This window comes from Micromys minutus, assembly GCF_963924665.1.
Source record: "Micromys minutus genome assembly, chromosome: 5".
NCBI lineage: Eukaryota > Metazoa > Chordata > Mammalia > Rodentia > Muridae > Micromys > Micromys minutus.
Window position 1 is genome coordinate 8,030,790 of NC_137974.1, and position 26,886 is coordinate 8,057,675.

A 26,886-nucleotide genomic window follows, 5' to 3' on the forward strand; every position below is an offset into this window, starting at 1 on the left:
TTGCTCTTTCCATATATTACATCTGCATAAGAGTGATTACTAACAGTCACATGACAGAGTCAATGCTACTCTTTCTTCAAATCTCCTCTGCCATTATCATTAATCCAAAACTCTTCAAGTTAGACTGTGACATATTTTGAGAAGGGGACTAAAAAAACAACTGCATTATTTGCCAAAACATTACAAGAATGTTCTGTAGGCTATTTTCTAACATTCATGCTCTCTGACATCACTTGAGCTAGGCCCTTCCATTGAATGTCCCTTAGAACTACTATCTCCTCTACTCCCTCAAGGATGGCTGATTAAATCTGCACCTAAAATGGTCAACAGCTTTTCTAGCCCAGAGTCCCAAAGTTCCTTCACATATTCCTTCAATAAACATCTTGGTCAAGCCTGTCAGAGCAGGATACTTCTCCCTGGTACCGAGTTCTGTCTTAGTCACTGTTCTATTGCTGTGAAGAGACACCGCAGGCAAAAGAAATAGATAGAAAAGAAACCATTTAATTGGGGGCTTGCATACAGTTTCAGCAGTTTACTTCATTTTTATCAAGTCAGGGAGCTTGGTAACATGCATGGCTCTGGAGCAGTAGCTGGGGAATTAGTTAAGAGCTGCATCTTGATACATAACAGGGAGAGCGGTGGGGGCAAACTACTGGCCCTTTCATGGGCTCTTGAAACCTCAAAGTCTATTCCCAATGACACACTCCTTTTAATAAGGCCACAATTCCTGATCTTTCTAATTTTTTTTTTAATACTGCCACTCCCTGGCGACTACGAAGTCATTTAACCTGATTGTGTATATACTGACACAATCAGAACATATTTACAATTCCCCAAATTTCCAAATATAGAACATCTTAAAGGTCTGAGTTCATTATAGCGCCAGTGATAAATCTCTTCATAATATAAAAGAATGGGGCACAAGTACCAGATAATATTCTTGAACTATGCAAAACATCATAATACAAAAGCACCCTTGGGGTCTTGAATTTATGATTTTAATGCCACATCTGATACATAAATCTTACCATTTCTTCATTGGCTCACTTCTTAATTTTTGACTTGATTTTTGTCCCTAATTTGCTACACTTTATTTTATTTATCAAGAACAAAAATTTACAATGGAATAGTATAACACAAAAAAGTATCAATGTTATATCAGTGTGCTTTGTTTTTTCAATTCACTTTACATATAAAATAAAAACTTTCTATACCTTTTTATTTCAATTACTTTAGTTCTTATTTGTCGGTGCATTTGATTTGTAAAACATGGGAATTGACAAGTCAGCTCCAGATCCCTGCCAACAGTTGGTTTGTGGGGGAAAAAAAAAAAAATGGCTGGACAGGAAACAGAAGCCAGAGTTGGGACTTTTAGGATTTCTAAGAAAGAAACAAAAGAAATGCAATGAAGAAAGACTGTACCAGTAGGAGGGGGGAGGAGACAGACCACATGGGAAGAAGTACAGGAGGTAAGAGCTGACAGACCTAAAAATCAAAAAAATGGCCCCAGGGGCCACCCCCCTGATTGGGCCTGGGTTAACTAAGATGAAATATACATGTAGTAAGTATTAACTCAGGAATATGGTAGGGGAGTATGTCAGCCTGGTGGAGGTTCAGGAGTGGCCCAACCATTGAGCTACTTAAGGCATATCAAAATATAAAGGTAGCATGCATGCCTGCTTGTGTGTGATCCTGAATGCCTGTGTATATCTTTTCATTCAGGAATTCAAAGAACTCTGACATGCAGTAAGAAACACAGTCACCCACCACACTGGGAACTCATTGCTACACTCATCATTAGATCAAAACTTTCAAGCACATTTTGAAGATAAATCTTTGCCTAGGCAGCAATATTCTTTCATAATGCAATGGAGAAATCTAAGTAAATATATTTTTCTCACACATCTCTAAGGATATATATATACATATATATATAATTTATATATATATATATATATATATATATATATATATATATATATATGCATTTTTGGATACATCTTTTCACCATTATGAAATGAAATCCATTATTGTTCATTATGTAAAAAATAATGCCTCTGTGCGAGTAATTCAAATTCAGCCATTTCCATTTTACTCAACTAATAATGCTACATGTACCCAAGTGGGATGTTTGTTTAATGACAGTGTTAGGATTTTAATTACTCAATCAGAAACTTCCCATTTATCTCAGCTAAAATGTGACAGCTATGCAGAATATGTAAATGTTCACGGTATATTATATGAAGCCCAACTTTTTGTTGCTAAACATAAAATTTATGAAAATCACTTCATAGAACTGTGTATTGGTATATTTTATTTTTTTCCAGCTAGGATAATTATGTCATTTATCAAGTTGAGATAAAGTCAACTAGACAGACAATATTTCCCTCTTAGTTGTTCATGGAAATTTTCAAATTCTATATACTAGAATGAGGTTCAATCAAAATTATGACTCATTACAGTTCTACTGAATACATTAAATGAGATTGGAGATGATCCTTATTCCATAGTTCTGATGGTTTGATTGCTTAAGAGAACAAATCAGACATCATACACTCTGTAAGAAGTTTCCTCACTTGACTTCCTAACTCACAAAATCATTCTTCTTCATACTGGTTGTAAATCTTTCAGGCTGTTACTTTATGTGGGTATATAGCTGTGTGTGTGTATATACATACATACATACATACATACATACATACATACATACATACATACACACATACATACATACATATATACATACATATGTTAATATGTGTGCATTTATAGCTTTATTAGAATATCTAACTTATGAATTGTCCCATTCCTTTTATTATGTCCATTGAATTTATAAAGTATAACCACCAAAACATTGAACCATTATTGGTATGCAAAATGAGTGTAATAAATACTTTGGATATAATTTACCAGAAGATCTCATATGCATTGCTTAGAAATAAAACATGACCACTAAAACTGGAGAATGACATGCTATGTTTGAAGAAAAGAAGTTAAAATGAAAGTCACTACCTGAAGGTTATAATAATTACACTCAGAAATTAGAATGTTTGGCCATTTTGTTTGTGGTTGCTGTAAGAAAATAAGCATACAGAAGCCCTTTCGAGAGTGTGTATCACAGCACTACTTAGGTTTAGATTACTCAGATTTATGCTGCCCCATTAAATGTTTCATATTCCCAGCCTAATGCACAGTTAGTCCATGAAGCATGTTTTATTTTTTAAATTCTATGAACATTACTGTTGCAAAAATTAAATCATTTGTGTAGCTGAGGGTTTTTTTATTTTTTTTTTTAATTTTTATTTTTTATTTTTTAGTATTATACAGTATTGGGAATTTGTTTACTTACGGGTCAAGGACATTTTGTCTATGTTGATTTATAATATTACAAAAGTTTTAAATAAGTACATACATACCCACACATACACACAGGTATACATCTCCCCAAAATATACATTTTTGTTACTGGGCCTTTGGGTTCAGTTTTATAGTATGAATATTCTGTCATTTTTGTCAAGTAAATCAATGAGTCAGAAAAAAAAATGATAAAATCCTTTAAGACTTGCTAGTTTTTGCATAAGCATAAGCTTCCTCACAGATATCTTGGTCACTTTACCATTTTCTTGATTAGAGTTCTAGTCAAGTTTTAATCATCACATTATGTTTTATTGATGAATTTTTTTATCTCAGTCATTTGAAATTTGGGTAATTAATGTATATCTTCTTTATATCTCAATTGCTTATATGTGCTAGCTCCTAATATTAATAATAGAGACAAGCAGGCCATGCAATGCTGAAAAATTAGAAAAAAAAAAAAAACAGAATATTTGGTTATGCTACTTAATGCTGATTTTCTTGATCAACTATTTTGAAAATAGTTTAGCCAAACTCAAGAAAGATTTCAGTTCTCAACTCATACAAACTATTTTTAAAGCTAAATTCTAGTGCTAAATTTTACCAAAGACAACTCAGGATCCTGGTGATGTGATGAACACCCACTAGGTCAGAGATGCAGAGAAAACACACAGCTGAACTTCCTATCCACCTATGTCCCAGAAGGAAAAAGGTTTCTCCTTCATGGTGACTTAAAGAAGCTCCATCTCAGAGACCTCGCCCCCTTCTGTTTGTTTCCTTTTGCTTCCTGTCTGCTGGATACTTGCTCCATCTCTTGACCTATGCTTGACAATATGTAACTCTTAGAAACAAACTCTTACAGTTCCCAATGACAGGAAATATTCCGGAGCAACAGAGAGATAAAACTCCTCATGAAAAGAAGACAGAAGTGATAATGTCACCTAACAGAAAAGAATATGTTTACTTTTTGGATTTTTTCCCATTCAAATAAAATCACAATATAACAAGAAAAGCAGCTTTATGCATCATTGACTTCTGCAAATATAAATATTTTAGATGTACTTTAAATGATTTAAAAATGCATCAATGCTGATTATTGTTATTTGTTTCTCTAATATTTGAGAAAGTAGAAAATTTCAAAATTATGAAGATTGACTTGTTATTAATTTTAATAAAATATTAATTGCATTATGATTGTTTCCTTGGCTTACAAAGAAACATTTTTCATACACAAATGTTTGAATATTAATGTATATTTGCCAGTTAAAATTTTATATCATATTCTCCTTACTAAATGTCAATCATGTTAATAATTCAATTAAGATGTTTCAGTTACCAGTGTGTTTATTTTCCCCTCTCTCAAAACACATGAATATGAAGATTAATAGCTGACACACATACTTGGCACTGAAAAGCCAAATCTTTTAAATTCAGACTCCACTGTAGAGAACCTGACCTAAGTTTGAATTCAGGTAAACTAACAGGTCAGTACCTAGCATTACTTTCCAAGTTACCCCCACAACAAAACCCAAATCTAGCTCTAGTCTCTAGTCTCACCCCTAACAAGACAAGCATCTCCCAGTTACTTCTCCAAAGATCTGCACCTCCAGGTTACAAGGCTTGCTTAACAACTGCCAATAGAGGAAAATAGATACTAAGTTGATGATATGACTCCCAGCACCAGCCAATTATGTTAAAGGTCATAGTAACTTTTCAGTTAGACCCATGCACACTCACCTCACCCCTTCCACCACCATGTGCACCTTTCTATAAAGCCTTATCATGAAAGATATTTGGGGTGCCTCATCACCAAAACCATCCTGCAAGATGGCAATGTGCTGACTAGCCCAAGCTAGTTCGAAAAAACAGGCTCTACTATAGAAGCATGGGAAAGGGGGATGAGAAAGGGGGCAAGCAGGAAAGGGGATAACATTTGAAATGTAAATACATAAAATATGCCAAACAAAAAGGCCTTTCTGTGATTACATAGGATCAGCTCCTGTCTGTTTTGGGGGAATCCGTAATATTTATTTCCCTGTCATTACAACATTTTTCTATCTATGTGTGGATTACCTTTCTGAAAATGACTTTATCCAGCTCTATCCAAAACTCGTGAATTACATGATTTCCCTTTTTTTAAAAAGATGAAGCATATTCCATTGTACATATTTATCACAATTACATCACCCATTGTTCAGTTGATGAACATTTATGGCATTTTTATTTTCTAGCTGTTATTTAATACATACAGCAACTAATATATAAGCATTTATTGCCAAATATAGCTTGTCGAGTCCATATAATTTTATTTGTATGTTTGTTTCTAGGGCTGGCTCTGGCACTTGTGAATCAATTGCCTTTGCCCTAGGGAGGATCACATTTCCTACTTTCAGTTTTAGTCAGTAGTTTGTTGTTCTTTGTGTAAAGTTGAAGTTTAGTGGCTTTTATTGTCTAGTATAGCGTGTTTATTGGTGTCACCCTTGTTTAGCTTATGATTCTGTGGTCATGTTGATGAGACTATGTAGTTGTAGTTTTGATGTTAGAAGAAGACACAGTATCATAGCAAAGTCACTGATCTCTGGTTTTGAATATATAGCTGGCCCCTCTTACACAATGTCCTCATTTCTCTTTTTAGCTAAATATCTGCCAAAATGTCTATGCAAATCTATTAATCTATTGTTTTTTTTCCACTGGCTTTAATTGAGGTATCTCAATTAAATCATGCCACATATCTCAATAGATATAATGAACTTGTGTGCGCACTTGCATTTGTGATTGTAATATGTAATATTTGTGATTTCCCATATGGATACATTTACAGAAACACACAGGCAAACACACACATGAACCTTCATTCTTTTACTGTGTAAATCACATTTTCACTTTCTTTGATTGCATTCATAGCTGTGTGTCTTAGTTAGGGTTTGTATTGCTATGAAAAGATATCATGACCATGGCAACTCTTACAAAGGCATATATTTACTTGTTCCTGGGTTATTATTCATAGGTTTATCCTATCATCATCATGGTAGGAATCATGGCAGAATGCAGGCACACGTGCTACTGGAGGGTAACTGGCAGTTCTACATTCATATAAGCAGTCAGCAGAAAGACAGAGAGACATGGCCAGCATTAAGCCTCTGAAAACTCAAAGCCTACCCCAAATGACACAAGGCCACACATTGTAATCCTTTCAAATAGTACCACTGTCTATGAAGATACGGGAGCCATATTTATTCAAGCCATCACACTGTGACACTGGAACATGTACTAAGGATTGTTTATGCTGGCATTCATATTTAGACAAAGCTCCAGACAGTCACAGAAGAGCTTTGCATTGGCTCAGTTCATAGAGAAAAACAGTTTATTTTGGTTAAATTTGCTGCTAACAATCATCTTTAATTTTTAATTATTTAAGATAATTCTATTATAGATATTATATTCTACCTTTTTGCTCAGAGTACTCATAATGTTACACTGAAAATTTGTAGTCAAAGCAATTGAACCTCATCTCCATCTAGTTTACAAAAGAATGAGACTCGGACTGTGGTTATTCTATGTGGTCATGGCAATTACTGGGGTTAGGTGCATAACCTAGGATCTACTTTTCTAAATGCTAGCCTGGCTATTTCTTTAGCAGTGTACCCCAAATACGTGCTGTTTCTCCAGGTCATGTGCTCATTGTCTTTCTCCTCTTGGAAGCTTCCTCCTTTCCTAATATCATCTCTCTCCCTTTCACTCTGTGTAACTTAAAACCTGCCTACCTCCAGCTGACTGCAGCCATTTTTATTTAACCAATTGTTTTAAATTAGAAGCAATATTTACACAACAAAAGCTGGTAAACATGATAATTTACTTGTAGCCAACTAGACCTTTTAGTACAGAATTTGGCACTATAATACAACAGATCGAACCTCAACCTTCTTATGATCCATTTTGGAATTAATTCTTGATGTTTTAGTAAGAAAAAGATAGTCTGATGAATGGATACAGAAAGTATGGTACATTTACATAATGGAGTACTACACAGCTATTAGAAACAATGACTACTTGAAATTCATAGGCAAATGGATGGAACTAGAGACTATCATCCTGAGTGAGGTAACCCAGTCACAAAAGAACACACACAGTATGCACTCACTGATAAGCAGACACTAGCATCAGAAACTTTGGAATACCCAATACCCAAGAAATAAATCACAAACATTATGAATCTCAAAAAAAAAAAGAAAGCCAAAATGGGGTTACCTCAGCCCTTCTTAGAAAAGAGATCAAAATTTTCATGGAAAGTAATGCATGGTCAAATAGAGGAACAGAGATTGAAGAAAAGATGACCCAGAAGCCGCTTCTCTGGGGGAATCCAACACATATGCAGTCACCAAATCCAAGCACTGTACCTGATCCCAAAAAGGACTTACTGGCAGGAACTCGACAGAGATACCCCCTCAGGGACTCTGTTAGAGTCATATAGATAGAGCTGAGCATGCTTGCAGCTAACGATCAGTCTTAACTAGGGGATCCCAATGAGGATGCTAAAGAAAGGACCTAAGGAACTGAAAGGGATTACAATCTCATGGGAAGATAACAACATTATCAACCAACCAAACCCTCCAAAACTCTCATGGAGTAAAACACCAACCTCTGTGTACACGTTGAGAGACTTATTGATCCTGTTGCACATGTAGCTGAAGATAGCAGTGTCTGGCATAAATGTGAGAAGAGACTTTTGTTCCAGAGAGGGCATGTTTTCCCAATGTAGTGGAATGCCAAGACAATGGGGTGGAGAAGGGGATCAAAAGGGAGTGCACCTTTGTGAAGGCAAATGGATAGGCGGATGGGAGTGGGGTGGGATAAAAGGATAATATCTCAAATGTAAATACAGGGTATCTAATTGAAAAAAACAAGAAAATCAAGAAGAGGGAAAAAAAAGATAGTCTATTATAATGGTATAATAAGTTTATGATTTATGCACTCAATTGCATTTTGAACATTGTTGAAAATCAACTGCACATCAATTCTGTTGTTTCACTGTTAATCTGAATATATATTTTTATTTCTATTATCTTTGTATCATGTAATGATGATCTTAAAATTCATTAACAGAACATCTTCAGATTTTCTTTATGAAAAAAAAGACCTTTTATAATTTTTCACTTTTGCATATAATTTTAAACTTAGCTTTTTAATTTTTTACATTAACAAAAACAAAAACAATAAAATATATTTTATGTCCTGTTCTCTTTCTGTTATAATTTATAATGTATCCTCTATTTGTGAGACTATATTCAAACAAAAGTTTCGTGAATCATATATGCTCTACCTTTCTATATGTAGCTTATGCAATTTCATTTTACCTTTATGATTTCTTCCTCCATTTCAACTACCATGAATTGAAAGTCTAAGATAACTTGTGTAGAATTACAGTGAATTTTAGGAAATCCTGAAAGCTATGTTTTATACATAGTATAATAGGATGTATCATTGAGACATTAAAGGTCTCTAAGTTTTTTTTTTTTTGACTTTACATAAATTGATAGTAAAATTTTTCCTTCAGAAATGAAGTGAATGTAATTGTATAGAGCTTCAAAAACTATGTTACAATCCCATTCTGCTTGGGATTCTCCTTTTCCACATCTGACTTAAATTCAGATAGGGAATCTCTACTCTTATTCCTGTTTTCCTCTAACATCTCTTTAATCTACTCACAAGTCCCATAACAGACTATTTCCCAGGGTGTCTTTTCTTTTCTTACAACCATTCCCTGTATATTTTACAAAACCTTACTTTTGACCCAGCTTTTCTCTCTCACCTATCCCTTTGTATGAGACATCAATACATACAACATACCTTCTACCTTAGATCATCAGCGAAAATGCCTGATTTAGATTCTTTTCTCTTCCCTGCCCTCCTCTAAAACATTCCTATTCTCCTCCCTCATCTAGAACCCAACTATTTTCAAAGGACTCTCATTCCTTTCTTGCTCTGTTTCCTTGGGAATCTCACATTTTTCTGAGGTCCCAACTTTAATTCTTTGGCCATACTTTTGTGTCAATAGCAAATAACAAGAAATACTCTCTGTTCAGGTTGCCCAGTTGTCACATTTGTCAGGCACTCATGAGTGTGAGTCATACTATTTTCATGTCATTTATAATTTGTACATTTTCATACTTATGTTGGTAACAGCCTTCTGAAAATCCTACTTCTCCTTCCTCAATGCTCTTCCCTGAAGATACCATCTCTTCAGTATGACCCCAGGACTATTACCACTTTTATCCCTGTCTTTCCAGACACTTCTTGTTTCATCACTGAAACTTACTCAGTTCCCCTTGTTCTACAACACCTTCAACTCCTTAAAGACCCAAACTCTAGGTGCAAACAGGACACAGTTAGCTCTTCCCTGAAGGCCTTACTCATCCTTTTCTCCTAGCACAGCCCTATTTCTCTCTGCTAACTACCATAGTGCAAACATTACACCCTATCAGGCATCCAGCACATTTTCTCAAGATCTAGAGAGGACGAAAAAAATGGAACAAAACAAGACAAAATAAGAATACCCAAATCACTACAATTGGCTGAAATCCAAATGCCTACATATCAATAGAAATCATAGTTATTACATTAAGGACTGTATGTTCTCTAACATAACCTAGGAAAACTATGATAAGTGACCCTGAGAAATGTAATATAACTGGATAATAAGGCAATGAGTTCAAAACAAAATTATAAATAAGTTTAACAACTTTTAAGAAGGATATAACCAATCTCATAGTGGTCTGTGGAAATGCAAAGAGTGGAATGCAATAGTGATAACAGTTCAAGATATAAAAATAGAAATAGAATCACTAAAAATCTGATAAAACTACAAATAAAAAAATGTTAGGAGGTCAAACAAAACCCTTAGAAGTAAGCAATACAGAGTACAAGACATAAAAGTTATAATCTACAATAGGAATTGTTGAATACAAGTCAGAAGAAATGGTACTTCAACCAAAGAAAATGTTAAATTAAAAAAAATCCAAATAATAGTACATTCTTGAAGTTTGAAACACTATGAGGAGACCAAATTTAGACAAAATGGGAGAAGGAAAAAATAATCTCTCTCTCTGTCTCTCTTTCTCTCTGTCTGTCTTTCTTCTTCTTCTTCTTCTTCTTCTTCTTCTTCTTCTTCTTCTTCTTCTTCTTCTTCTTCTTCTTCTTCTTCTTCTTCTTCTCTCTCTCTCTCTCTCTCTCTCTCTCTCTCCCTCCCTCCCTCCCTCCCTCCCTCCCTCCCTCCCTCCCTCCCTCCCTCTCTCTCTCTCTCTCTCTCTCTCTCTCTCTCTCTCTCTCTCTCTCTCTCTCTTTTCCAGAACAAGAAAACACACTCAGACAAACAAGAAAATTCAGAAATCAAAACTAATTTCCAGTGGCTCAACAAGATCATCCAGTCAAAGTGACAGAATTCAAAAAAAAAATTCATCAATTACATTCCTTTTGGGTTTGTTAGTTTGTTTTACCTGTTTAGCATTTTTTGTTGCTTGTTTGGTTACTTCAGAGAGAGAAAGAAGTCATGGAGTTGAGGAAGAGAAGAGGAGTGAAGGATCAGGGAGGAGATGAGAGAGAGGAACAGTCATCAGAAGATATTATATGAAAATGTACTTTAAATAAAGAAGGCACTATGTTATATCCTTTATCCATATAAAATATTCATAGTTACATATCAAAGCTTGTCAAATTGAAAGATAACTGGTTTTCAAAAGTTGTTGATCTTTCGTTCCTATTTCAAATACATATATCCTTAATTTTCACTCTTGCATAAATATTTTCTGAAATATTTTATAAAATTAGAAAAATATATTAAAACAGAATTTAGTAAAATTTAAGCCACTTTAGATATTTCCTATGAATATCATGTAATCATGGAGACTTATAGTGTGGCTGATATGCAAGGAGAAAGTCATAGTTCACATTGGCACTTGTCTTTGAGAAAGGTCACCTTTTTATCTGCATGTCTTACCTACTTTACCTCTGTCTCTAGGACTTTGTACAGTTGTTTTTGGTTTTCAAGCCAGAATATACTTGCCTTTAAAAAGTCTCTTTCTGTGGCATCTGCTCATATGATCAAATAACATAATTTTTGTTACGATTCTGATGTGTATAAACTGTTCAAGGGGTAAATTTATTAATATCTCAAGGGCTACTTTGTCTCCTACAGCTATATCTAACAAGATTTTCCAATGAATGGAAGCCTTGAGTAAAGTTTTTTTTTCATTATATACAGCTTATTTGTTTTAAATATTACCTGAGTAGACAGCTCTTATTTAAAAGAAAGAAAAAGTAAAAAAAAAAAAAAAAAAAAAAAGCTAAATTTCAAGCAGATAATGCTTTGCCAACAACTGCTTCAATGAATAGACTAATGTATCAGAATTATATAGATCAGTGTTCATTGTAAATGATTGACAGACAGCGATTTTAAGCTTATATGCAATATTGGATAGTCATCCACAAAACTCTAGGGGCTGAATGCAGCTCAGATTTAGTACTTAGAGCCTGTATCAAGAGAAATGTCACCATGAGGATTCTTGCCTATTATTACCTTTACTCATCTATCATGATTAGAATTTGAAAGGGAAGATTTGTAATTTTCTCAACAGGATTGGCTATTTATAGTGGGGAACTTCAAAACATACACAAAACAGTTCTGAACATAATCTGAATAATCAGTGTGAATTATGTGCTGGGTTTGGAAACTGGGAGCAGAGCCAATTGGGGTGGAATTTCAGTAAGCTCGTTGCTGTTGCTTTTGCTGTTTACTTTAAGCAATCTCTGAGATCAAAGGATTTTTTACTGAGTACATAATACAAAACATCTGAAATGTCTCATCTAAGCACCACTCTACAGCATTTATCTAGGAAGGAAGAGGGGATTTTCAAGTTTGTTGCATTCTTCATTCTCAAGAGAGACTTCCTCATTCAGTGGCATACCCCTAAACAAAAATAGTACTTAAATTGACAAAGCAACATGGAATTTATATGCATTATAGATTTTTATTGCTAACAATCATATTTGTTAATCATCAAAGTTTGATTTTGCTATGTATCTTTAACTTAATAAAATGTTTGGAAGCTTGAATCTCCAATGTGCTAATAAAATTTAACATAATAATAATTCTCTAAAAATCACATGGAAATTACTAGTACTGTTTATATAAATATTTGGAGGTTTTGGTTATGATATGCAACAATAAACAAAGACAATTATATTTTATTTTTAGGTATTATTATGCATATTAACCATATTTAATCCGCTTATCAAAACTATGACAATATGTGCCAAACTGAAGATGAATTAGGAGATTAATATTCAAAAGCTGAAAAATTCACACATGTAAATTCCATAATATATATCATACTCAAGTCTATTTAACAAAATATATTGCATTACTGCTAAGTTATTACAATTTTTCTTTTTAATTTTTATAGGCAATTAAGCAAATGTACCATTTTTTAGTTTAAATGAGTTAAAATAGCAACGATATCTGTACCATAGAATTTAAGAAAGCAATAATAACCTAACAGAAACAAAATATTTAATATATTTTTTGAAATCTGTAAGTCATGATGCCATAATATTATTCTAAGAACCGTATGTACAGATTGTGATTCTTTCTTCAGATATTAATGCTTAGGGTCTGAAGTAGAACAAGGGAGTTGTGAACCTGTTTAGAAGTAGTTCTTTGGTGGTGATTACAATCTTAGGTGTCAGGATTTCAGCAATCCAGTACAATAGCAAACACTAAATATTTATCAGACACAGCTGCTTGGTCCATCACACACCGTGATGTTCCACTGAACGGGCATAGTCAGTGAAAGCCACAAAAGTCACCAGGAATTTTGTGAGATATTTGTTTAGCACATTTCTTTCTATGAAGGGAAGACCACTGAAGACCAGTGAAGACCAGAAAAGCAATGCATAGCTAGTAAAGACTAATGAAGGTTTACATGGCATAGCAACCCAAGAGCACCCGTGGGCTCTATTTACCCTCTTTCCAAACATCACAGGTTCTCTCCAGGTTCTGTTTCAGAAAAACAACCCATACCCTCTCACAAGACAGCTTTCACAAAAATATCTCATGACATAGCTGCATCTCAAAAAAACTCCAGAAATTTCCATATCAGTAAAAGAGGTTGGATTTCAGTGAGCACAGGAGAAAAAAACAATTTTAATCCCCATACAATGAAAAATTCATTTGAAGTATTGTGTGCTATCCAAAAATAGTATCAGAAATTTCCAAGTATTAGCGCAATAAAAGCCACATCTATCAACATTGTAATTTATTTGTAAAACTGTGACTCATACTGCCTTGAAGGGAAGAAGAAATATGCCCTGTAGTTTATAAACCAGTATAATTGTAATGGCCAAATTCTATCCTAACACCAATAGCAACACTCATCTCCATTAAAATTTAGTTATGTTTTAAGTCCATATTCTTTTCTACTAGGTGACTATTACAGTTATTGTTACAGAGATTAGTTATCTAGTATATTAAACTAATCCTTAAATAATTTTTAAAGTCAAGAGATTTATACATATTTGTCGTGGTTTATAATGAACCAGGAAAGATTATGAAACATTTCCTTTCCTTTTTATTTTTACTGGATTTATTTTATGTACATTTCAAATGTTAATCTTTTTACTGGTTTCCCCTTCATAAATCCCTATGATATCTTCCCTCCCCAGATTCTATGAGGTAGTTCATATACTCACCCAACTCAACTGCCTCCCTGCCCTAACATTTCCCTGCACAGGAGCATCAAGCCTTGGCATTAGCAAGGGCTTTCACCCCCACTGATGCCCAAAAAGACAGTCTACTGCTACATATGAGGCTGGTACCATGGGTTTGTCCATGTGTACTCTTTGGATAGAGGTTTAGTCTCTGGGAGCTATGGTTGGTTGGTACTCTTCTTATAGGGTTGCAAACCCCTTTAACTCCTTAATTTTTTCTCTAACTCCTCCATTAAGGACTCCATTCTTAGATTAGTGTTTGGCTCTGAGCATCTGCCTATGTATTTGTTATGATCTGGCAGAGTCTCTCAGGAGAAGCTATATCAGGCTCTTGTCAGCTTGTATTTCTTGGCATCAGCAATATTGTCTAGGTTTGGTGACTATATATGTACTGAATGCCCAGGAAGGACAGTCTCTATGTCTCTAGATGGTTTGTCCTTCAGTCTCTGCTCCAAGCCTTGTCTCTATAGTTCCTCCTGAGAATATTTTTGTTACCTGTTCTAATGTAGAACTGAAGCATACACACTTTGGGCACCCTTCTTCTTGAGCTTCAGGTGCTCTATGAATAGTACCTTGGGTATTTCTAACTTGTGGGATAACTTATAAGTGAGAGACTATCCTGGATATATTTTTGGGAATGGGTTACCTTACTCAAGATAAAATTTTTAATTCATCCATTTGAATATGAATTTCATGAACTTGTTGTTTTTAATAGCCAAGTAGTACTCCATTGTGTAAATGTATCACATTTTCTGTATCCATTCCTCTGTTGAAGGACATCTAGATTATTTCCAGTTTCAGGTTATTATAAATAAGCCTGCTAAGAACATAGTGGAGCATGTGCCCATGATGTATTTTGGAGCATCTTTTGAGTAGAAGTGGTATAGCTGGGTCCTATGTGTGTGTATATATATATGTCCAATTTTCTGAGGAGCTGCCAGACTGATTTCCAGAGCATTATAGCAGCTTGCAATCCCATCTACAATAGAGGAGTTTTCCTCTTTCTCCACATTTGTGCCAGCATCTGCTGTCAACTGAGTATTTGAACTTAGCCAGTCTGACTGGTATGAGGTAGAATCTCGGGGTTCTTTTGATTTGCATTTCCCTGATTACGAAAGATGATAAATATTTGTTTAGGTGTTCCTCAAACATTTGATATTCCTTGGTTGAGAATTTTTTGGTTAGTTCTGTACCCCATGTTTAATAAGATTATTTGATTCTCTGGAGTCTAAACTTCTTGATTTCAGATGGCCATTTTTACTATATTAATCCTGCCAATCCATAAATATGCAAGATATTTCCATCTTCTGAGATATGCAATTTCATTGTATAGAGACTTGAAGTTCTTATCATACAGATCCTTCACTAATTTGATTAGTGTAAATCTAAGTTATTCTATATTATATGGAACAATTATGAAGGGTGTCATTTCCATAATTTCTTTCTTAGCTTGTTTATTCTTTGAAGAGATGAAGTCTACTGATATGTTTCAATTAATTTTATATCCAGCTACTTTGCTAAAGTTGTTTATCAGCACAAGCTCTCTAGTGAAATTTGGGGGGGGGTCATTTAAGTATTCTATCATATCACCTACAAATAGTGATATTTTGACATCTTTTTTAATTTGTACCACGTTGACCTCATTTTGTTGTCCAATTGCTCTGGCTAGGACTTTGATAAGTATATAGAATAGACAGGAGATATTTGTTATACCTGTTTAGTCTCTGATTTTAGTGGAATTGCTTCAAGTTTCACACCATTTAGTTTAATGTTAGCTACTGGTTTACAGTAAATTGCTTTTACTAAGTTTAAGTATGGGCCTTGGATTTCTGATCTTTCAAGACTTTTAACATGAAGGAATGTTGAATTTTGTCAAATGCTTTCTTAGCATCTAATGGAATGATCATCTGCACCCTTTGAGTTTGTTTATATAGTGAGTTACAATGATATAATTTTTTTTATATTGAACCATGCTTGCATCCCTGTGATGAAGCCTACTTGATCATGATGGATCATATTTTTTATGTATTCTTAGATTTGGTTTGCTAGAATTTTATTGACTATATTTTACATCAATATTCATGAAGAAAATTGATCTGAAGTTCTTTTTTCTTTGTTGGGTCATTGTGTTGTTTCAGTATAATTGTAATTGTGGCTTCATAGAAGTAATAGGGTAGTGTTCCTTCTGTTTATCTTTTGTAGTATAGTTTGGAGAGTATTGGTATTAGGTCTTCTATGAAAATCTCAAAGAATTTTGCAAGAAATCTATCTGGTCCTGGGCATTTTTAGTTTGGGAGTCTTTTGATTACTTCTTATAGTTCTTTAGGGGTTATGGGACTGTTTAGAGCATTTATCTAACCCTGATTTTATTTTGGTTCCTACTATCTGTCCAGAAAATTGTCCATGTCATCCAGATTGTACAGTTTTTTTGAATATAGGCTTTTGTAGTATAATCTGATAATTTTTAAATTTTTTCAGGTTCTATTGTTATGTTTCCATTTTCATTGTGGATTTTGTTAATTTGAATACTGTTTCTTTGCCCTCTGGTTAACATGGCTAAGGGTTTATATATCTTGTTGCTTTTCTCAAAGAACCAACTCCTAGTTTTGTTGATTCTTTGAAAGTTGTTTCTCGTTTTTTGGGTTTTTTGTTTGTTTGTTTTGTTTTGTTTTTTTTTTATTGTTCTTACTTCATTAATTTAAGCCCTGAGTTTGATTATTTTCTGCTGTCTACTCCTTTTAGGTGCATTTGATTCTTTCTGTTTTAGAGCTTTAAGGTGCACTGTCAAGCTACTAGAGTGTGCTCTCTCCAGTTTCTTTATGGAGGAATTCAGAGGTATAAGTTTTCAATTTAGCACCAATTTCATTGTGTCACAGAAATTTACATGTGTTGTGCCATTATTTTCATTAAATTCTGAAAATTGAATTTTTTTATTAGTTCTTTCTTGACCCAGTTTTCATTGAGTAGAACACTGTTCAGCTTCCATGAGTATGTGAGCTTTCTGTCATTTATGTTGTTATTGAAGACTAGTTTTAGTCCATGGTTAACTAATACGGTGCATGGGATTATTTTATTCTTCTTGTATCTTTTGAGGCATGTTTTGTGACAGATTAAATGGCCAGTTTTGAAGATGGTACCATGAGGTGCAGAATAGAAGTTATATTCTTTTGTTTTAGGATAAATATTTTATAGCTTTATGTTGAATCCATATTTGAATTTATAAATTTTTGGTTTATAACTTTTATTAGTTTCTCTGTGTCTCTATTTAGTTTCTTTTTTCATGATCTGTCCATTAATGAGAGTTGGGTGTTGATGTTTCTTGCTCTTATTATTTGAGATTCAATGCGTGCTTTGAGCTTTAGTAAAATTTCTTTTTTCTGTATAGGCACCCTTTTGCGCACAGATATTTAAAATTGAGATTTCATCTTAGTAGATTTATTCCTATGAAAATGTGTCCTTTATAATTTTTTTGATATTTTTTTTTTGAAAAACCTATTTTACATGATATGTAAAATAGAGAATTACATAAAAACACAAGCAAACAAATGAAAGAATTTCATCCAGGATCACAGAATAAAACTAGAAATAATAAAGAAATCACAAAAGGAGACAATCCTGGAGATACAAAACCATGGAAAGAGATCAGGAGTCATAGACTTAAGCATCAGCAAAAGAATACAAAGGACAAAGAGAGAAACTCGGAAGCAGAAGATACTATAGAAAACAAGGATACAACAGTCAGAGAAAATGCAAAAAGCAAAAAGTTCCTAAACCCAATATGCCAAAAATGTAAAATCTCTTTTACATGATATTTTACATGGCTACTTCTGCTTGTTTCTTTGGACCATTTTCTTGGAAAATTGTTTTCCAGACTTTTATTCTGAGGTAGTGTCTGTCTTTGTCACTGAACTCTGTTTCCTGTGTGCTGCAAAATGTTGGGTTCACCTTACATAACTAGTCCACTACTCTAAGTCTTCTTACTGGTGAATTGAGTTCATTGTTTTTGAGAGACATTAGGGACCAGTTGTTGAGCATATTTACTGGACTTTTAAATTAGGAATCTTTCTGTCTTCTATACCTATTATTCTCAGGTTTGATCTACTCATTGTGTTTTGGATTTTCTCTAAAGGATTTTGCAGGGTTTGTTGTTGTTGTTATTGTGGTTGTTGCATGTTTGTTTCCTTTTTAAGGGCCTCTACCTGTTTACCTGTGATGTTCTGTATTTCTTTGAGGAAGCTACTTATGATCTTCTTCAAGTCCTCTAATATCATCAGGACTTGTAATTTTTAAATCATAATCTTACTTTTGCAGTGTGTTTGGGTATCCAAGAATTGCTGTGTTGGGGAAACTGGGTTCTGATGATGCAACATGGCCTTGGTTTCTGTTGCTTAGGTTTTTTGACTTGCCTCTCACCATCTGTTTATCTCTGGTCTTTCTGGTTCTTATAGTGAATTGACACTCCTGTAAGTCTGTGTATCAGTACTTCTTGAGGACATGTTCTCTCTGAACAGTGTCTATGTAGAGATATATAGAGATAGTGTCAGCACAGGATGCAGACTGAAAAGAAGTATTCTGCCCCAGACTGCTCCTTGATCCTTGTTCTGAGGGCTCTGGGGGGACACATTGAGCAAAAGTGGGTAGTATTTCCTTTGCTCTCAGGTGCTTCAGCACTTCTGGGGGACCAGTTCTCTCCCAGCGTGGTCTGGGTATAAAGAGCTTTTAGTACAGGGTTATCTTCAGGTACAGGCAGAAACCTGAAATATCCTATCCCAGACTGCTCCTTGGTTCCAGTGTCTTGAGTGCTCTGGATGAGTCTGCTTGGGAGAGGGATTTGAGCAAGGGTGGTGGTCTCTCCTATGGTCTCAGATGTGACAGCAGTCCTGTGAAATCTACTATTTTCCAGTGGGGACTGGGTACTGAGTGCTCTAGTGCCAGGTCAGCTCCAAGTGCCTATGGAAATCGAAAGCTACAGTTTCTTTTCTAAAGTTCATCTGAATGACATAGATTTCAAAGGACTAGTTTCAGAGACTTGTGGTTCCAAAGATTACATCTATTGTTTGCATGTAAAGTTATTGTGAGTTGAATTTATTCTTTTAAAGACTTCCCACTTCAGCTAATAATCCGTTTTAGTCTGTGGTTGACATTCCTGAGTGTTTAGTATGAATTAAATCCATATATTCTTAAAAAAATTTGATACATTAGTTCATATATAAATGTGCATATATAATTATTTTCTACTTGTAAAACTGAACTGTGTTTGGCTTTTTGGTAATAGACCGCATATTGAAAAATAATACTAATAGTTTTTAATAATGAAACTCAGTTCACAATTGGGACACTTGTTCAATGTCTTTTATGCACAGAGTTTCACTGTCAAATGTTTTCTCTAACCTCTTGTTCTTTTTAATAATTTGGTTAACCTCTGTGATCATCAGGATATGTGTAGATACAGTATTCAATCATTTTAGGAGCCACTCACTCTAATTTTCTGTCACATACTTATTTGACCCTACAAGTGCACTTGTGTTTGACAAGAAAATCTTCAGAAGGCTAGATGGAAAATAGGAGAATGTGATTTAAGATGACAGCAAAATGACTAGGCAATTTTTTTCTTGTCTTTTAGGATGTTATATAATTCTGTTTTACAAAATTTTCAGATTATATGAAAGAAAACAAAAACAGAGATCATCTAATAACAGTGGTTTTTGTAGAATAGTCTGTTTGCTGTTCCTAGGGATAGTCAATAAATACTGTAGCTCTTTTGGCCAATTATATATTTTCTATTTAAATGACCTTATTGTTCTTCAAATATATTATATCTGAATAATTATCCACACACCATTTATAGCGTCATGTTTATGGGAGATATAATGTGTTATGAATGGTTTTCATTAAGGCACAGTTTTTCCATCTTGACATGCCAGTGAATTCTCTAAGAAACAGAATAAAATAAATTACTCATTTTAGGTATTTGTGTTGAAGAAAGTAATGTCAAATTATTTAAATTTTAATTTTTCTTTTCTTTTCTAGTAAAGAAAAAATATTTGTAGCCAGTTTTCTAATACCTCCTCTCCTTTTTTCTCCATTCATTTCACCAGTTCTCTTTTCTTTCTTCCGATCTTCCCTTTTCCTTTTCTCACATATTTTCACTGTTTTACATAGTGGCTCTTAAAGTACTTCCAAACCCCGACTTCCTTTGAATTCTGGGAACTCATCCTACCCCATCTTCTAAAATGCTAAGTTACTCTCTCTCTCTCTCTCTCTCTCTCTCTCTCTCTCTCTCTCTCTCTCTCTCTCTCTCTGTGTGTGTATTTATTTGAATAATACTTAATATGCCCTTAGACATAAAACTCAAAGTGGAGGTCAATGACAACTTGTAGGAGTCTGTTGGTTTTTCTTTCCATAATATGTACCTTGGTTATTGAATACCAGTCACCAAATTGACAGCAAGTATCTTTGCCCATGAGCCTAATTAGACATATTTTCATTCATGTGTGATACTGTATAATATTTATCTTTCAGAATGAATTATATATTACTGCTTAGCACTATTTTTTTCTCTTTTAATAATCATCCCTCCTCCCACAGTTCCTCACCTCATTCCTCTTCCCCTGCTTTCAACAGAATGCCCCCAACCACCAAGCCTTCTCGAACTGTGGGGCTTCATGTCTCTCCAGAATCAGGTACATCTTGTCTCACTGAGGTCAGACCAGGAAGTCTTCAGCTCTATATATGTCATGAGCAGCATTGGCCCAGATTCTTGGTTGTAGGCTCAGTTTCTGAGAGCCCCCAGGGGTCTATATTAGTCTCAAATAACTTGAAACTGCAGTTCTTGCTATGAGGTTGCTCTTCCCTTTAACTTCTTTAATCCTTCCCCTACACGAACCATAGGGGCCCTAGACTTTAGCCTAATGGTTGGATGTAAATATTTGCATCTGTCTCAGTCAGCTACAGTTTGGGCCTCTCAGAGACAGGCTTGCTAGACTCCTGTCTGTAAGTTCATCATAGCATCAATAATAGTGGCAGGCTGGCCTTGTTACTTCACTTTGGGATGGATTTGAATTTGGGCTGGTCACTGGAAAGAATTTCCTTTAGTTTCTTTTCCATATTTGACCTAGCAGTTCGTTTAGACTGGCACAATTCTGGGTCAGAAATTTTTCCTGTGATTTGCTAACCCTATACTTCCACTTGAAGACCTGTCTTTCAACTGTAGGTAGACTTTTCAAATTCCTTCTTCCTATTGTTGGGCTGTTTGACTAAGATCTTTGTCTCACTTCCCTGATCTCTGGTACTTTCTAGAGGCTCCTACTACTACCTATCCTCTGAGGTTCCAAGTTTCCATTCATTCTGCCACCATTATAGGCCCTTCTCTTGCCTCCATAAGTGGTTCTGTTTGCCTTTCCCTTCACCCCTCTCCTCACATGTCTCTTACTCTCTCGGTCTCTCATAATAGTTTTCTTCCCAGCTTCTATGTAGAATTGAAACATCTACATATGTACCTTTCTGCTTGTTAAACTTTTTGAAAGTTGTGAGTTGTATCTTAGGTTTTTGATACTTTATGGCTAATAGTCACTTATTAGTGATTATTTACCATGCATGTTCTTTTGGGCCTGGGTCACCCCACTCAGGATGATATTTTCTATTTCTTTCCGTTTTTCTGCCAAATTCGTTGTATCCTAATTATTAATCGCTAAATAGTATTCTATTGTGGAAAATAAACCACATTTTCTTTATCCATTCTAGGTGACATCTAGGTCATTTCCAGCTTTTGACTATTTTTAAAAATGAGGCTGCAACAAGCATAATGAAACATATGCCCTTATAGTATAGTTAGACATCTTTTGGGCATATATCCAAAAGTAAATAAATGAGTCCTTAAGTTGAACTATTTCCAATTTTTTGAGAGGCAGCCAAAATTATTATCAGGGTGATTGTACCAGTATTCAATCACACCAACAATGGAAGAGTGTACCACTTTCTAAACATTTTACCAGCATGTGCTGTTTTGATCTTAGACATTTGTGTTGGTGTAAGTTAAATCTCTGGGTCAATTTGATTTGCATTTCCCTAATGACTAAGGACTTGGAGCATTTCTTTAGCTGCTTTTGGGCCATTCAAGATTCTTTTGTTGTGAATTTTCTGTTTAGTTCTTATCCCATTTTTGGATAGAAGCCCCTGTTGGATATAGGCTTCGTGAGGGTATTTTCCCAATTTGTAGGTTGCCAATGTCTCTTGTTGAATTTGTCTTTTACCTTACAGAAGCTTTGCATTTTTATGAGGACCCATTTCTGAATTGTTGATCTTGCAGTATGAGCCATTTATTCATATTGTTTTTCGAAACTCTATTTACAACTTACAAATTGTGTTTTCCTACGTTTTTTTTCAGGAATTCCCATATGAATCTTCACTCTGTCCAGCCTTCCATATTGCCCCTCACTGAGCAACCCCTTAATGACTTGCATTTCCAATCATCTTTACTCACATTTTCTCAGTCCACTCCACTCTATCATCTGATCCCTTTGTTCCCATACCTACCTAATAGTTCACACAGGAAATGTGTTCTATTTCTCCCTTCCAGGTTGATTAATGAGCCTTTTTTAGAACCTTAATGATAACCTAGCCTTTCTGGGTACGTGGGTTTTAGCATGATACCATTTTCTTAACAGCTAATATCTACTTATCAGTGAGTATTTTCTCTGTTGGTATTTTTGGTTCTACCTTACCTCATTCAGGTTGATGAGTTTTCTAAGTCCATCTTTTTTGCCTGTAAATTTCATTAGTCATTTTTTTTTTTACAATTGAGAAATATTCTATTGTATAGATGTACCAAATTTTCTATATCCATTCTTTGAATGGTTGAATGACATTTAGACTATATGCAGTTTCTGACTGTTATGAATAATGTCACCGTGAAATTAGTTGAGGAAGTGCCTTTGTGCTTAAATGGAACAAACATCCTTTGGGTATACGTGCAAGATTGAACTAGGTAGATTAGCTGGTCTTTTGGTACTCCAATTCCCAGTGTTGTTTTATTATTGTTGCAGTTGTTATAGGAAATGGCGTATTGATTTTTATAGTGGCTGTACAAGTCTGTACTCCCTTCAGAAATATGGCAGTATGCTCCTTGCTCCATGTTCTTGCCAGCATGAGGTGCTATATTTTTGTCATTGGTCTTAGTCATTTTCACAGGTGGAATCTTAAAGTAGATTTTTTATTTGAATTTCCATGTTATAAAGAATATTGAATGTTTCTTTAAGTTTTTCTAAACTATTTGACTTTCCTCTGTTGAGAATTATCTGCTTAGATATGTACTCCATATTTAATTGGATTGATTTTTTTCTTGACATCTAGTTTCTTCAGTTCTTTATATATTTTGAATATTAGCCCTCTATCAATTCTAGAGTTCATGAAATCTTTTTACTAACTCTTTGTTGCAATTCTTCCCTGATTGTTTGTGTCCTTGGCCCTATAGAAGCTTTTCAGTCTCTTGAGATACCTTTGATTAATTATATAAGTGCTTATGTTGTCTGTGTTATATTCAGGATGTTGTCTCCTATGCCAATGAATTTAAAACTCTTCCTCACTTTCTGTCTTTCATCAATCAGTGTGCCTAATGGTGTGTAGAGGCAATGGCTATCCTACCAAAAGTAATATACAGGTTAAATGAAATTCCCATTAAAATTTCAATGCAATTATTTATAGAATTTTAAATGACATAACACAATTTCATATGGAAAAACAAAAACTCAGGATAGCTAAAACAATCTTGAAAAATAAAAAAGTTCCAAGGTATTGCCATACCAGACGTCAAGCTGTCTTATACCATTATAGTAATGAGAAACACATAATATTGCCAAAAAAATGTACATGATGATCATTGGACTAGAATAAAAAACTCTGACATAAATCAGTTTACCTATGAACACATAATATTGAAATGAAAATAATACATTCTCAACGAATAATGCTGGTCTAATTTGATATCTGCATATAAAAGAGTGCAGATAGATCCATAGGTATCACTCTGAACAGAACTGAAGTACAAGTGAACCCAAAACTCAACATAAATTCACTAGGAGGAAATGTTATTGAGGGAAAAGGGATAGTAATTATTCTTTCCAGATTCCCTTAAGAGTGTTTTTGCTAATCACTGGACAAAGTGGTGAGATGGTCAAACCCAGAAAAGTGTGATTAGCTAAGAAATGTTGGGGATTTTCTCTAAATCAGACAAAAACAACAATAACAAAACAACAAAAACATAAAACAACTCAGCAGCTCAGCAGGTTTCTCAAGAACCAGAGACCTTAAAAGCTAAAGGGAACCTTAATTGAGTTCCTCATGGGTAGATTTTTATCTTTCTTAAAATCATTTGGGGGTCAAGATATATCTTTCATAATAACACTTATCTTTATTTAAGTGGAGAGAAAACAAAATGTAATAACTGTATTTGTGTTAAGGACAAATATATCTAAGCTTGAGAGTAATGGTTTCTAATATGGAATTAGCAGAAAGCCTTTATTTCAATGATCACATAGAAGGAATACATTCCTATCAAATTCCATTTACACTTCCAAATGTTTGAATCTGAATGTACTGCTATCAGATGTTTATTGTTTTTGTTTTTACAAAACTAACAGTGTTAAACCATAAACACAAGTCCTTCTGAACTACAGAATACATAGCTGTGTATGCTTAACAAAGGGAGCCACACTTGTGAAAAGTCAGGAAGAGAAGTTGGAGATACCTGTGAAAGAAAGGTCCATAGCTAAAGGCAACACTGCCCCCCTTCCCTGTGTGTGTGAGTGTGTGTGTGTGTGTGTGTGTGTGTGTTGTTGTTGTTGTTGTTTCTACTTTGCTTTTCCTATATACCAGTTTAAGATTCTTACAGATGGGATATTTTGCACACTCTTCCTCACGAAATATTCATTTTAGAGCATTCCTTTGTCTCTTTTTGTAACTGATTTCTGTTTGTCACTTCTTTAGTTAAATCCTGATGGTTTTGACAAATGTCAAGGACATCAATGACATGAAAGGGTTTAAACTCTTTCTCCTATAGTTATTCCTTGATTGTGAAGCTGACTTTTCATTGATTTGTTTCTCCTTTTTTTTAAGTGCTCTCTCAGGCTAGTCCCACCTCTGTTTACACACTCAGCCACTAACTCCCATTCACTTTCAATTCCTTTTTATTAGGAGTCATGCTGACTCTACCATGCTCTCTCACAGTTTCTTAGCAACTGGTCTTTCTCACTGCTTTAGGTTATTGATTATCCTGCAGATGATAAATTAGCTGAAATTTTTTTCTTCATTTTTGATGTTATACAAATTAGGCTTGAATTTGCCATTTTTAACATAATTTCCTCTATAGAAAGTATTTTATGCCACAGTTAAAAGTTTCTCTTTTTAATTAGGAAATAAAATTCTCAAAAATATTGCAAAGAATTTGAAAACTAGATGATCTTTATTTTATCTAGTGCAGAATATAAATATGAGAAAACTGTGATTCAGAAATGGTAAACCAAATGCAAAAGGTTTACTATGTGAGCTATTAAATCAATGAGGGGAATTTTCCCATTTTATAAATGCTAATTTGAAATATTGTGGGTTATCTACAGGTTATAATGCTGTTTCCTCAAAATTCAGTCACTTATAGAAAGAATGTAGAGGCTCAGAAGCCAGAAAAGCTAAGAAAACTTCCAAGACTTAGAAAACTGATGAGAAGAAAGAGCCCTCGAATGCCTAAATTTTAGGCTACATTTAAGGTAACTATTAAGGCTCTCCTTCCCATGACAGGGTGGAAGATAACTGTTCAGGAGACTAAAAGTAAGTTTCTGTATCTCAAAGTCTAGATGAGTCCGCAACAGTTTCTAGGAATCCTACTGGGAAGTTCCTGTATATAGGCAATTCTAGAGACACTCGTAACCCTTAAAATAGAGCCAACCAATCAAGAATCAAGGTGAAGGTCACTTATTTCTCCCCTCAATTCCCCAGTGGACTTTAAATTGAGTCTGTGAATCTCACACAGAGTATTCTTTTCAATGACTCTTGAATCCTCACATTCTCAAGTTTATATAAGCAACAAACAATATATCAGTTTCTATAACCTCCACATAGGTTTGGAGGAGGTTCCGCTGTGCCTCTTTTGAGTTTTCACAAGAAATCTGTGAATGTAGCCTTCATCAGTCATCACTAGCTAGCGTTCTCTCTTCAATGACGTAACTACATTTGAGTTGTTTATAGTTGTGTAAGTAAGTTCTATACTCTCATTGGTTCACCAATCTAGACTAAGGTAGAGCTGTGTCATTTTGTTTTATTTTATGGAATTCAGGGGGCGTTGGTCTATTGTAGTGTTCTTGTAGTGAATGAAAGTTTGCTTGCAAGTCTCCCCGTGAAAGGCCATGCAACAATTAATTTTATCAATGTATCTTTTAATGATAAATTATACTTAACATTTGTATTCTCATAGATATCAGTCACTTTTCTGCTTAAAAATATATGGCAAAATTAAAATGTGATCCTCAATATTTCATGAGATTAGTGAAAATTATTTAAAAATGAAGAAATATAACAGGTTTTTATTTAAATAAACAATTTAATTAAATGTCTGTTTCTTTTAATGGCTTATGTTATAAAATAAATAAATATGGTTACAGTCTACTTTATTTTTTATAATTTCATTTTTTATTGACTAATTTATTTATTTACATTTCAAATTTTATCACCCTTCCCAGTTTCTCTCCACAAGCACCAATCCTCTCCTCCCTCCCCTTCTCT